We start from the raw sequence: 15,847 nt of genomic DNA, 5'->3' as shown, positions 1-15,847 counted from the left end.
CTCATGTCAGAGATGGGATGTGTATGACAATAGAGACTGGCTGCCATAAGTGGACAACATCTTCCTTCTCAGACTCAACTGCAATTAACTCCATTCTAAGATATGCCCATCACTTGTGGCTTAATTTCATATTGGTATGGGTCTGGGTACTTCACAGCTTCATCTAGGAGATGGCATGGGCACCATTACTCACACACAGACCAGTTAGCTGTGGTCTTCACTAGCATATTCCCTATCTTCCTCAAGCACACATTTAAATAAATAATAAGTTATGTATAAATCAAGGATAAATACAACAATGTGCACTTGCTCTTCCCTTTTTACAAAGTAATCTACAGATAACCATTACATCTGTCCACTATTTCATACGCAAGAGCCAGAGGAGAGTGATGCAGGGTATAAAGACTGATGATTATGACTCACTGATAAAATGTTACACATACATGTACAGTAAGATATTTAGAATTAACATAAAGACAGCCTGTAAACATGTTTAGACACACCATTACTACACTTGCAAGGCCCGATAGAAGTACAAATGTATGTTAAAATCCGAATGTATGTGAACATGTCTAAGGTATAGAAGCATTTACTAAATAATATTTATACACACTTGAATGATAATAATACATGCATGTCAGAGTGGACTCACAGTACATAATACATGTATATATATATGTCCGATATAAAGGTGAATTCATATGTGGTATGAAATAACACTGTTGACCAGTAAACCCCATGTCCATATCATAATGATTTACCTTAAAACAACTGGTTACATTGCACCTGGACAACAGACCTAATGTGAGCTAACTCTCCAATTCTGGTAAATGCATAGTGCAAACGAGCTAGAATTTTCTGGTTATAAAGAACACAACTCATCTTTAATGATAACAAAATAATTAGTCTTTTCAGTTCTCCACGGTGTGGCTCCTTCAGCTTCCTTTTTTCTCTGTCTATAGGCGTGAATGATAATTTTTTGAGGGTTTTACATGCAGGCTGTGGCCAGGCAGCGCTCACTCACTGCCTTTGACAGTTGTAATTCTCTCTGCTGTCACTTAGCAACTAGTGCAGGAAGACAGGTCCAGCCTAATACATGATTTTAACTATCTTCACCGATCCGGCCTTTTATTCAACTGTGTCTCAGCAGTGGAGAGAGAGAGCGAGTCAGTATTGTATCCAGAGAGGTCAGAAGTGCTATCAAACACAGGCCAGCACATACAGCTTTACAGGCTGCTTCTCTGGTGTTCAGAAGTGTTATGCCAATGTGATACATGTATGATCTCACAGCGGGGCAAAAATATCAGGAAATTTTAAACCAAACCCATGACAAACAGAACATTACTTCATGCTGATGAAGAAAAACAGGTGATTCACAAATTTACATGTGCCAGCCCACTGCCAATACATCAATCAACTACAATGTACATCTACAAGCAGTAAATACATCAAAATACATGCATATCCAAGAAAGAAATACTTTTGTTCCAGAGACCGCATAAGGCTCTAAAGAAATTTGCAGCAGATCAAGGACTGAATGATTTATTTCCTTTTGGTGACTGGATGAATGAATTTGCATTTTCAGATAAATCATTACAAATGCAAACAAAACTAAGATTTTATTATGACAATACATTTCGTAGAAGTACACATATTATAGTACATAAATTATAAATTAACTATATTAGAATATATTTATTCTACTGAAAACCTGTGCATTATTATTTCAGACAGGACTGTATATGTATAGTATGTCAACAGGAGGAGCATCAGTAATGCTTGCTTGTATAGATATATATACATTTACATGATCCTACACTTTACAACTACATGTAAGTATACATGTATCTATGAATAATACTCAAAGCACTCACTGGATATAAATACACAATATACATATAGCTTCCAACAATATCTTCATCATATATTCTAAATCTGCCTGGATGAGTGAGCTCATATGAAACCTGTGTGTTACGTGAACACAGAACCTGGAAGTTTACCAATTAGAAAGGATAAGTATACATGAGTAAGTCCTGCAGAACTGGATGCCAGTCCATAACTACTTCTATAGCTCAGCTACTTCAAACTTGTTGGGAAGAAAACATCTGTGAAGCAGGCCTCCTATATATGTGTACCAAAATGTGTTCTTAAAACCAGTTTCATGAGGGCTTCCTTGTTCAACCCAGTAATTTAACACTATCAGACAGTGTGGGAGAGACAAGTATGTACAGACTGACATCTAACAGGGAGTCAGCCGAAGCCAGAAGCTCATATGCTAGCTAGAGTACATGAAGAGGCCAAAACTTCATACCAAGGGTACGATGCTCCACACTATTACAGAGAATTTTAAATCATAATGTACAATTATTCACATATAGTGAACAGAAGTCTATAATTACAGGGTGTCATTAACATCCCCATAATACAACAAAGTGATGTGACTAGAATTCTCACTATTACGTGGTCAAACTAGTGCAACGTTGAGACAACATTACTATGCTCTCATGGGTAATAACATAACCACACTCTTCTTGCGCCAAATACATGTACTTCAGTCTTCAAGGCACCACAGATTATACTACTGCACTAAATTGCTAAACTTTTAAGATATCAACCTTTGCAAACCAAAGAAAATCATAAATCATCATGCTACCATTCTATTTATCTCCATACTGCGTCTACCTGCATAAAATGTTTTCTTTACTTACATGTATTAAACTGCAGAACCTTTTCCTGGACAGCATGTTACAGTGGATAAATTAATAACATTACAAGCTAACCTGATGATAGTGACAGTACTCCAGGACAATCTTAATGGCTGCTATCAAGAATAAGCCTGGTAGAGCAGTCAATGCCTGGTTAGCTGGCATGTCTGGCCCTGCTAAAGCTACATGTAACTAGAATCAATTCTCTAGGTGAGGATTCTTCTACCAAACCTGTGAAATCAAATCCATCTGAAGCATGGTACACAGCCATAACTGGCCCTTCCTTCTGGGAAAGCTCATCAATTGAATTTGTTGTGCTGAATCCATGCTCTTACTGCATACACAGTCAACCCGCTCAAATAGAATCAATATCCCAAGTTATCTGCCATCATTATCAAGGGGAGTAATTCCTGGTCTCAACTAAATTATGAAAATATTATTCCTTATCAAAATCCAGATCATAGTTAAAGTAGATTATGTCAGACATACATCCAGTTTGTGTAAAATATGTTCCACACTCAATGCATGAGGATTACTTTTAGCAATATTAGTTATTACATGTACATCCGTAAAATTTAAACCAACATGTACATAATAAGAGAATGTAAACTACCAGATTTTCGATACACCTTTTTATTGCAATCTTGCATAATAAAATTTGAAAATCAAATATCAAAGCATTCTGATGTATTGATATTAGAGACAGTTTCTACAGCAGTTTATTTGTACATTGCTCAATGCAATGCAAGGTAACGTTCATAAACATTTTCACAATAAAATAAATCTCATAAATGTCCAATTCAGAACGCATCGCACTGAATTCTTGATAGTATATATCTTAATTGCCAAAAAGTAGCATATCGTTATAACACACAAATTATAACTTGTGTTTAAATACATGCATGTACAAATAGCTTCAGAATTTATTACCTTTTTAGGAAATGGCTGTTGTAACTTTCAAACTTTGGTGAACTGAACAAGCAGAGATCTGCTGATTTATTATTAGAAAGGCATACACAGTCAGAAGTATATGTAGTACATGTACCCGCTGATCTTCACAGCCACAATGTCACACACCTGATGAGCTCATCACCTACTGCAGGTGAGACAAAGCAAAATGCTCTGTACAAACTACACCTACATTAAACCAGACCACCATAAAACCTATCTAGGTCAAATAAGTTGACAAATAAGAGTGTCACCTCAACCTATGTGCATTTCTATATGTACATGTAGGTGTGCCTTAAGACCCACAGTTCTGAATACCTGAACACACTCCAAGTCATATACTGACAAATATAGCACAACATCTGCTCAGAAGTCACTCAAGTTCAGCAGTACTGTGGTCTCTTATTCGAGATCTCTGTACGCTGTTTTGTTACACAGAGCTTGTTAACTGTAGCCAGCCTATAGAAAACACAGGTTACAAGATTTACTGTAAATCTAACACACCCTGCCTCCTGAAGATGGTTAAGGAGAGGAAAACCAGCAACCTGTAATGCAGCTCCGAGCATGTAGCTGTCACAGGTGAAGATATTCAGCAGATGTGTGAATTGTATTTTACACCCAATCACTGCAATACGCTTTGTCACAGCAACCGAAGCCTCTAATGAGCCGCAATATCCAAGCACAGTTCTCATTAAACAAGTAAAAAAAAATTTATCTGTCACATCAGAAGCCATATTTCTTTGTTTACCAGACACCTTGTACAGCTGTTCTAACACACACTTACAGTGCCAAGCATAATGTTCTCAAAATGGGAGTGCTTCATTTCTAAAGGCCATTTATTCAGAGACAATTCATCGTGCATTAAATTACTTGAAAGTTTAATTTAAAAGTAAATCCAGTATGTTTAACTGGGCAAATTAGTGAACAAATCAGTACCATTATGTCAAAAGAGCAATAAGAGGGTATTTCATGTAATAGCATTTCTTGTCATACATTTAAGAAATCATGTCTCCGTATACAATACGCACAGTCACATATATACCTGTACATGTAAGAGCAAACAAGGGAACACATCCTTGGGATATGTAATTGAATACTATACCACTATCTTGGTACATGAAGTTACCTGGACAGCAAGCCTTACAAAATGAATCCATCTCAGACAGAACCATTTATAGCTGATCCATGCTGACTGAGGCTTAGTCTTTTGAGGGACTATGGAAACATATCCATAACGCATCTCTGGGTTACAGCATTACCCTGTGACTCAATCACTGCCCCAATCAAGATACATCTGTAGACAGTTACAGTCCAGGGGCTCTAATTCCAGAAAAGCAGTACACTTATTTTTCCTCATTTTTGGCCGACAACATGAGAGATTACATCCTTTCTCCAGTTTAGAAATACAGATATTGATTACAGAAATCTCAAGAGGATGGCCTGATCCTGTCTTGGCCCAGTTCTCAAAGAAATCACACAGCTTCTATTAACTCCAGTAAAACCCTGCCACTGGACCAGCTTCCTCTGCTCTCAGATTTATACGGAGTAGAAAATTAATGGTTTACTAACATTGGCCAGACACATCTTCTGGAGGGCTTGGCAACAGACAGATCCATAAATGGCTCTCCACAAATGCTGCATTGTTTTAGGCTGCTTAATTTCGCCTCTAACATAAATGCAACCCCACACATGTCATACAGACTAGGGACACAAGACATGAACCAGAGAGACATGGAGTGCTCTAATATTTTTCTATCCCCCGTATACATTTTACATCTCCTGCTGCAGTCATACACCGAGAACGTAGCTGAACATTACAATGGACGCGTATTTCAACAAATCTGCACCACTAACATTGAAATCATTCCAGTTTAATGATTATGTTCACTTCATTTCAAAGAAGCACATATGTATGGTGTTTATTTGATATTAAAAGGGTTGCTAAAGATATTTCAAAACAAAAATCGATCATTTCTTCATGACATTCCATGACCAAATCAGCCCGAAATTCATGACTTAATTGCACAAAATGCCAAACCTGAAAACTAGTGAAAGCCATTATTTTTAGTGCACATAAACATGGCCTCCACATCTTCCCTTTTAGCAGCACAATCCACAAATTGCCATACATTGTGCACTTATTTTCCTCTTACATAAGGTACAGTAATTTTTTTACAAGTAGAATAAATAGTGGTAAGGTAAAAAAATAAGGACAGTAATACATTTAGAAATAGATGCACTTACATGTATATATTTGGCAATCCTGAAGACATTTAATTAACTAAAATGTGATACTGAAAACAAAAGCGATGCAGGGGCAGATATTTCTTCACTACTACAACGGCTGCCAACATTATGGTGGTAGGAAACCCATGACCATCTGCTGGTTGCTGACAGACATTCCCAAATATAAAGAGATAAAGCTGGCATCAGTTCCACTTGAACTCACAGCTACCGCATTGGTGAGAGACTCCTGGGCCATTGTATTGCGCTGGAACGCTAGCCACCTCGGCTGGGAGGCACCCAACAACCTTTTATTAAGCTAAACCCTGTACATTTTAGTACATACATATATATATATATATATATATATATATATATATATATAACAGCTACAATGTAATAAAGTGCCCTCAGCTGGATCACATATAGCACCACTTATGGAAGTATCAAAGAAACTTTTCTGTTTAAATAAGGAAATTCCAGTTTTTGGTTAAAAATATTTGATAGGTCAACAAATGCACATTTTATAGCACTCATGAATCTAAATTATGAAAACAATATTAGTCATTTTAGAGATATATTAACAGACAAGATAAAGTACAAGGCTAAACGAACCAGAAATAAAATAATGCATAGAAGGTTGATGTGAAACAATGCTGATTTAGTTCCTTATTAAAATTGTAATGACCTAACTGTTCAAAAGATAAACACATGAGCAATGCTTTATGGATTTCTGATGAAATGATACACAGCAAAGAAAGTGTTACAATACCAGAGTTTTAAAATTCAACGTTACAATGTCATCACGGTGACTCTCTCTTATCATCACTTTACAGCACATGAGGGCTATAATCATTGTGCACATTTTAACACACAGAAGTACATACAGTAATTAATACAGGGGTTTTTATTAGAAAGCAGTTAGCAGCTACCTGCAACCCGTTACATTTCTGCCAAAAAAAAAAAAAGTTGAGAAAGTTGCTGCCTACTTTTGCCTATAAACCCATTTTAAATTTTATTTATTTACCAGGTAAAATTCATATTTCAAGTAGCTGGCTACTTTTTTTTTAGGGTAACCTTAAGCTCCAAAACATAATGAAAACCCTGTAATATCTTCCATATTTAAAGACTTAACTCCTGAAATATTTAGTTTAGAGGATTAAATGATGCTGATCTTGCCCTTAGTTGCCATAAGGCAATAAGGTCAAGGTACAATGGGATGTCACAATATTATAACCTTGATTTTCAAAAATTTCATGTACATTTAATACCGACTTCATACTTTCTCTATGCTATTACAGTAAGAGGCTTAAAGGAGAAGAAACCATAAAAATGCCGAAATCAGATGAAAGAGCGTCAAATCTTATTTGCAAATATGATTTTTAATATTTTTGGGGATTTTTTTTTCAAGAGAAAAGGGTATTTGAAAATATTTTTGTATGGTGGGTATTTCGGACCAACTTTTGGTATTTATCTTTGCTGCATAATAAGGTTCTAAATAAAGATGTGATAATTTTATTTGAATTGTAAATTTGTTGTTTATATGGAAACACATGCATTTAACCTAAATTATGATAATTTTTATGAACATTTAAAAGTATAAATATGATCCAAATTGATGTGTAATACATTTGTTAGCTAAAAAGAAACAAATTCCCAGTGCAAAAATATTTATTAAACCTGTGTTACATTCTTATTTATGACATTATAAAAGGTGGTCCCAAATACCCACCATACAAAATAATTTTCAAGTGTCCTTTCTCTCCTTAAGATAAAAAATCGGAAAAAATATTGAAGACCACATTAGGAATAACTTTTCACATTCTTTCATCTGAACTTTGTCATTTTTATGTTTTCTCCACCTTTAAACAGGTACACACAGTTATGCTAAGAATCATGTCTATAACTGTAACATTATGACAGATCTCCTATGATTTCCTGAAAAAGACTATGATTTTCCTCAAAAAAAAAGAAAAGACTACACATTTGTATATGTTTTCATACTAAGAAAAAAACTGAAATAGAAGAAATTGTACAGGTTTCAAACTTTAGAAGTAAAATGATATTCCTGGAAGACAAACATTTTCACAAACATATTTTACTGGTTTCAAGAACTCACGTTTTCACATGTATGAAAGCAAATTTGTTTATGAGTATGAGTGGAGCATATTGGAGTACCGTGTAGAAACGACTCAACAACTGAATGGCATGCTGAAGTGCCTGTACATGCCAAAATTTGGTTACATTATAAAAAAAACCTGTAATGGTATGGAAACAAGGAGTGGAACATACATTCTAAATAAAATAAGATTTCATTACCAATTTACTTTGCTATGTGCCTCTAGAGCTACCTGTCATAGCAACAGATAAGGGCACAAGGAGTGGAATTTTGACATCATTTATTGCTTATTATTTGACTGAAAAAGCCCTTGGTGTGAGAAACAAAATCACTGCTGAGTATAACAGCATTTAAACTCAAATTATAATCAAACAAAACAGATACATAAAATAAGATACAAGAGATTTATAGCATTTGCAATTTAAACAGAATTCTAATATGTACCTCAAGTTGATAAATTATAAATAAAGTCAGCGGCAAAATCCACTGTGGGTCTTCTGAAGTCTTCTGTGTTAGGAGGAGAATTGCCGTCGGAAACCGCCGAAGTGCAGTTCGTACATTTCTGGTAGAACTATTTAGCCTAGAAAGTAGTGAACAGTACAGTTCGTTTTCCGCTCGACGATCGGGAATCCGAAATGTTGGACTTAGGTTCCGAGTTTACACGAACAAGCCGACAGTTTTAAAGACTCCCACTGGCTGAGAGGCAACACACCCCCAGCATAAATTACAGGGTGTTGAAGATGGAGGATGCAATGGACTGGGCGATTTATGCCAGATTTGCCATTTTCAGACTTTACATGTATGGTGAGGAAAAATTGCCAAATTATGCAGCAGGCACCACCAGATAGAAAAAAATGTGCTCTTCTCCTTTAAAATCAGTATCTTTTTTCATTAGAATAAAAAAAAAAAACTCAACACCGACTGTCCCTATTTCTTCTGACATCGTCAGAATTTTTTAGGCATGGCCTGAATGATTATGGATTCCCACCATCTCTGTGTTGTTTCATAATTATTGAGGATTCAATGTTACACGCCCTAAACAATTACATCTAAGTAAAGTGCCAATTTTCACTCACTGCCAGTCAAATGTGTAACTAATCTATTTACAAATTATTGAATACCGATTAATGAGCAAGTCTCAGAGACCACAAATATATAGATGCTACACTAGTAAAAAATTCAGTATCCCCAATTCATTCAAAATTTTTGATTTTATCCTAATTATTTCTGGTACGTTTGCCTGCAAAGTAATTGATAGCAATAAAAGAACTCTACCATATATTTAGCGACGCTTTGAATCAGAGTGTCCTAACCCACAAAGACTTTACCTAAGTGGACAGTCTTTCCAAAGACAGAGTCACCCCTTCCCCTACCACACTGACAAAAACAGATAATCAGAACTGAAATGATACGAAAAAAATACTTGTGATGCCAAATGTTTTTATATACAGACCAATGTGGATATAACATGAACTTACCTGTCACACACCTGTTCGATGTTTAGCTATGCTTCTTCTTACGCATCAACATCGGAAATGAGTATCTTTTCAATCTTCATCTCTCTGACCTGTAATCAATCATTATCGAGTTATCAATTCGAACATACAAGAAAAAATATAAATATACACTTACATGAACTACATATAAACAAAAATTATTTTTATGATGCAGAGGAAAGGCTAACTATCACCCGAGACATAAAGCTGATCCCTACTAAATCCTGCAACAACAACCACAGGATTTTCAGTCACATCAGGTACACACAGTACTATGTACACACATACAATGAAAAACATATGTTTCATCTAGTAGTCTTCAATTGTGACTGCTGCATGTAGTACAAATCTGCATGTTCGTCGACAAGCTTGATCTATACTAGATGTACATTAATGCTTTATTATGAAATACTATTTTATACAAATACAGGTAGGCCTACATGTACCATTTGTAATCATTTCTCCTCTTAAAAGAAATCCAAGAAAATAAATTCTAACTGAATTTCAGAAATACAAATTTGGTTAACCTGAAGCAAATCTATACCACTAGACTGATATTTTAAAATGTATGTTAGTTTAAAGACTACAAAGTGAAGGCTGACTCTGACAACGAAATACACAAGGCGAGTCTTAAAAAAAAAGCCCTCCGCCTCAAGTGAGGCATTTTAAAAATCAGAAATGAACACAGTGGCATAAACGACTGGTTTAGACTCGACACACAACTTATCCTGGGCCGAGCAGAAAATATGGCCGATCAATGCTAGATTTCCAGGATAATGGCTACAGGCAGAAATAAAAGAAAGAATCAAGAGATACTAAAACATTCGAGCAATTTGGACAAATTTCGCGCGTGTAATATCACCTTTGACACGAAATGCCTACGATCAGCTGTTGTCGTTTCCTCTGACCACCGACATCAGTTCAAAATACAGTGAAATGCCAACGCAACTGAGAAAAACCGACTCAAGCAGCGGGTCATAGTTGGCCACCATAATTGTTAGTGTTAGCTGAGGCTATCATATAAAAAGGAATCCGTGACTTAGCGAGTCGGAAAGCGGGAGTTTATGCATAAACGACATCTCACCAACATCCAGCCTTTACTCACCTGTGTCCGACCAAAACAAACCACAAACTCTGCCTTCTTAGCCCTTAATTCACCCCTCTAGATTAGGCCAGTTCACGGAAATAAAACGTCTTGTAACAAAATATGAGCAAGGTACGAATAAATATGTCGGGAGATAAATGGCTGTTGAGCGAAGAGGAATAATGGTCAATAATATTAGAACACGGAGAGCGCAGCGTCAGAACGCAGACGACACAATTTTTACTTACGATTTGACGCGCTGAATTCCATCACTACACCGGCACATATCAACAATAAACCACACGATCAGCAAGCTTGGTGTCTTATCTCATCATAACTAACACTGTTTTGGCATTTGTAACCAGTTTTAGGCCGTAATTTGTGACAAAGAAGAGGGGTGAAAAGGGCGAGTAACTACAAGATTTCGAACAAAGTAAACCTCTGTATAGATTTCATGACCACAACAAACCGGGTTTTCATGAATGAAATACTCTTGAAACCATCACTGAAACACTGTCAGCTTGGTGTTCCTCGGTACTTACCATCTCCCTCCGAACATCCCTCAGAAAATTTGTTAAAAATTATCTTACAGTGATCATGAAATTGTAGATATTAGAAAGGCATCGCTCTTTGCTAGGAAAATGGAGTTGATTGAGACAGGTTTTAAGGTTGAGCGCATGTGGCTGCAAACGCGTGACGTCACGAGTCCGAGAGCAAACAATACAAGACGACTGCTGAGCTTTACTACACACTGTCGCAGAGACGTAAATTGTAAGATTTCTTCAGTTTTGCATCGTTTTGGGCTGGTCAGTAGTTGTACACGCTGTTTTGGAATAGTAGTATGTACAACCAAGCACCGTTAACTTTTAAGACACGTATCGGACATGGTTAAATAAATCGTTGTCCTGTGGTCCGATGAACTTGCGAGTAAGATAGCTCCTCCTACCTTTATGCTTAAACTATCAATCATTTCCGATTTAAATATGACCTTAAGAAATGTGCTCTTTGTGTTAGCAAAAGTAGGCGCGTGCACCTTTTAATTTGAATTCAATTGGACTTCACTTTTTGTGTAGCCTTTTTGCCGTTGCTGGTTGTTGGAAATTGGAAGCTTCGTGCCTGATGCAGGGGAAAAAAATGGAACTGACAGGTGTTAATAGCCATGATGAAGGTGGGGGTCTTAAGTTAGTCATATTGAACTAAAATATTGTTTTTAAGACTTTCTTTTGAAGATGAGATTACAGCTATTTGCCCATTAACATAGTAAAATTTGTGAGCAGTGTACGTATATGTAGTTAATATTTATTTATATGAGTGCTGTTTAACACCTTGATAAAGAACTTTCCATTACTTTTTTCATTACATTTATGGATGAAGGAAACTAGGTGTATTTAGTATCAAATAAATATATTACATTGTACAGCACATTATAAATACATAGTAGGCGTACAACCTAAGAGAGGTTCTCGCTGGCCATGCAGTTAATGTGTTCTTGTTTCTCACAACTATAGCCCAAGACGAACTAGAGCCTGTGTGCACACTTTCAAAGCCCAGCAGCTCCCACTGCTGGTGTTGCAACTTCAAGTTTATCAGGAGATTCATCCAGGAAATTAGCAGGCAATTATATTGTTTGGGTTCCTCTTCTAGTATATCGGCATATGTCTAACATATTCATAATGAATGTTAGAAAGGTAAATGGTCAACATCAATAAAAAAAACAGTATGGTATGTGTTGAAATCCAACTCTTCCTGCTTTTGGTAACAACAAATCAGTGTAAATCCAGTGGAATATCTGCTGCTATTTTAGAATAGTCCATAGTCTTTCACAAATAGCAGCCTCATTAAATTAATAATAAAATTCTTGAAATTTTTAAATTATTTTGCATTTATAACTTTAAAAAATTTAGAACCATTTTAACACTATAAATAGTATGGAGGACTCTGTCACCTTGTGGTTAACATGCTAGCTTAGCCCAATGACCTAGGAGCTTCTCACCAATCAGTGGCTATGAGTTCAAGTCCAGCTCATGCTGGCTTCCTCTCCAGTTATAAGTGGGAAGATCTGCCACCTCTGCTCCATTTCCTCCCACTGTAATGCTGGCCGCTGTCGTATACATGAAATATTCTTGAACATGGCGTAAAACACCCAACAAATAAATAATTACAAATAGTACAGGTACCAGTCTGATATTTACTGAAAGACAATAATTGGAGTAAATGCAGAAAATTTTAATTTGTTGGCGAATGTGGATTTTTGCCAAATATCTGTGGTATAGCCTCTTTATCAAGTTTTGTCAGGTAACTGTCAAAGGCCATGGTTTACTATAGGCCCACTAGTTCACTCCACTCTTACTTGGTGACTTGATGGTAAGAAACGTATGATAGCACCTTGTGTTGTCTTACATGACTTTCACTGGATCTCTCGCCTTCTACCAGTATACTGGAAGTCACAAATGGGGAGTTTGTTCATAATGTGCCAAAGGTTTGTGAAAGTAAAAAGTTTGGCGATGAAGGCCCCCACACGAATAAACAAACACTGGTATGTGAAAATGTATTAATGTCGAAAAAAGACAGAAAGGTTTTCATAAATATAATTTTATTTCATTTGCCAAAACTCAACACTGAATTGCACCACAAAAATGATTTTTGCCACAATGTAGTAAATATTTTATTTAAAAGGCACTCATTTAAATTTAGGAATCAAATCAATCACAAATGACCATAATCACAATATTCAGTTGATGGAAGAATACACCATGGGAATGTAACAGGGTGGTGTATAAGTACGTTTTACCTCCAGGCTAGTGAAAATTTCATTTTAGTGGAAGATGCGTGCTAGATACTCGAAACTCACAGGTCCCTTGTTCAAACATCACAGGTCGCTGGTTCAAACCCCAAGAGGGTAGCCTCATCCCAAGAAGAAAACATTTCAAAAATCTTTGTTTACATTTTTCTTTTAAATACATGTTATTGTCCCTTTTTTCTTGATACTTACAAAGTTTCATCAAAATTAATAATTCTGTGTAACAAATCACATTTCAATAGAATTATCAATACCTCAGTTTATTTACAGCTGTGTATGTACACTTAAAACGCAAAAGCAGTGAAACCTGTAAAAAAATTCACTGGAATTGGTCATTTTTTTCCCACTTTTTGTTCCACAAATACTTCCTGAAATATTTTTCAACAAGAACTTTTGATGCCCGTTTTACAACGCTGTGGCAATGTTGTGTCAATCACATTTACCATGGCGACATATCTCTTGAAAGTATGTTGTCATAGAAATTGTGCCAGACACACTTTGCCACTGCTTCTTAGAACAGGCTACAAGCACGAGCATATTGCAGAAGAGCAAACTTATATTAAACGGTGATTTTTACCAAGTAACTGCAATGCAATTCTGCTCTTAAATTACCACAAGTGATGGTCTGAAAGTACAAATGCATGATGTTGTTTACTGTGAAGTCTTTGAAAACCTCCTGCAGTCATGAAGATGACGGGTAACGTGAGACAAACGAGATTCTACATGACTTATGTACCACATAACAAGGTATATTAATGTGAAATAACCTGTTCACTTGTGTGTGAGTGGTATTCTATAATTAACATCCTGAAGAAATGAAAATATGTCTGTCACTTTGTGTTTCCACTGGAAACAATATAAGACATTACAAGTTGTACAAAATAAAAATGCAATATAACCAGGACCCTGGTTGTAGCACAATGTCCATCAGCGAAAAGGTACAGGTGTGTAACTGTATCTCTCACAAAATAAGTTCTGTTCAGTTCTATCAAAATGATCTGGATATCACTGATCTCAATATGCATGTGGCAAATAGTATGTTTAAATTTCGTACATGAAGTGACATGAATGTTCCTATCCAACAAGAGCTAAGCATTCGTAAATAACCTCACAGTGTGCTTAGTCCATAATATGTTCTCATTCCCTCACCAATCTGACAAAGTCATCTGGGAAAAATGTGCTTAGTCCATAATATGTTCTCATTCCCTCACCATTCTGACTTAGTCATGTGGGAAAAATGTGCTTAGTCCATAATATGTTCTCATTCCCTCACCAATCTGACATAGTCATGTGGGAAAAATGTGCTTAGTCCATAATATGTTCTCATTCCCTCACCAATCTGACATAGTCATGTGGGAAAAATGTGCTTAGTCCATAATATGTTCTCATTCCCTCACCAATCTGACATAGTCATGTGGGAAAAATGTGCTTAGTCCATAATATGTTCTCATTCCCTCACCAATCTGACATAGTCATGTGGGAAAAATGTGCTTAGTCCATAATATGTTCTCATTCCCTCACCAATCTGACATAGTCATGTGGGAAAAATGTGCTTAGTCCATAATATTTCTCATTCCCCCACCAATCTGACATAGTCATCTGGGAAAAATGTGCTTAGTCCATAATATGTTCTCATTCCCTCACCAATCTGACATAGTCATGTGGGAAAAATGTAACATATCTCAGATATATGTAATACCACAGATCAGAAATAATGTAAGTACATTTCAGAAATTCACCCAAAATTCACTGAAACAATATTTTGATACATCAATGAAAAGATGCATAAAAAAGGCTATCTTTTCTGCCTGTAAACTGAAACTGACTAGAGATCACTATTAACTTAATTACAACTAACTAGAAATGACCAACATGATTACAACTGATCATTTCACCTGATGATATATACCTGATATATCGATTTCCCCTCTAACAGATCTTATGATAATGCTGGAATAATTATAAATGTACAATGATAGATTAAATCAAAACAAACACAATATTAAGTAATGATTTTACATTTACATGAAAGGTGAACTCAAAATACATCAGTTTACAAGCAATAACTTAGAAGTGTTTTGTGCAAACTTACAGTTACTCAGAAGCTGAAACTCAGGTTTTCAACTGAACGTTATGGAAGAAATGCCACTCAGTCACTATCACCCGTTGTGATGTGATTTATATTGTTGCTCGGACTGATATCCAATAACAACCTACCCTCAACCACGCACACCCCCACCCAACCTCTCCTACCCCAGCCAACCCCTCTTCCACCCGCCAGACTTGTATGTTATATGAAAAAGAGTAAGAGAGGACAGACAATCCTCAGTTGATGGGGTTTTCACAGCGGGTAACCTTACAAGGAGTATACAGCCTTGATCTTTAGAAATGACAAATATAAAGAGCTTAAATTATAAACTTATAATTTATAAATATATATAAAATTAAGATAAAAAAAAATAATCACACAGG

At 36.1% G+C, this 15,847-nt stretch overlaps 1 protein-coding gene across 10 annotated transcripts in view; it reads right to left on the bottom strand.

Annotated features, from left to right (window-relative positions):
* LOC135461951 (bromodomain adjacent to zinc finger domain protein 2B-like) overlaps window positions 1-11,237 on the bottom strand; it is a 52,406-nt gene extending 41,169 nt beyond the window's left edge. For 9 of the 10 annotated variants that reach the window (XM_064739246.1, XM_064739251.1, XM_064739250.1 and 6 more), the window contains exons 1-2: window positions 11,118-11,237; window positions 9,474-9,562 (exon numbers count right to left, since the gene is read on the bottom strand). The gene's annotated coding sequence lies outside the window, so the exon portion shown is untranslated. Of the gene's footprint in view, window positions 1-9,473; window positions 9,563-10,823; window positions 11,087-11,117 lie in introns of those variants that run through there. The other variant, XM_064739247.1, reaches the window with a different exon arrangement.
* Between the last annotated feature and the right edge of the window lie 4,610 nt (window positions 11,238-15,847).

Source organism: Liolophura sinensis, chromosome 1, assembly GCF_032854445.1.
Source record: "Liolophura sinensis isolate JHLJ2023 chromosome 1, CUHK_Ljap_v2, whole genome shotgun sequence".
Lineage (NCBI taxonomy): Eukaryota > Metazoa > Mollusca > Polyplacophora > Chitonida > Chitonidae > Liolophura > Liolophura sinensis.
Note: the sequence above shows the minus strand (reverse complement) of the source record. Positions and strands in the feature narration are given on the sequence as shown.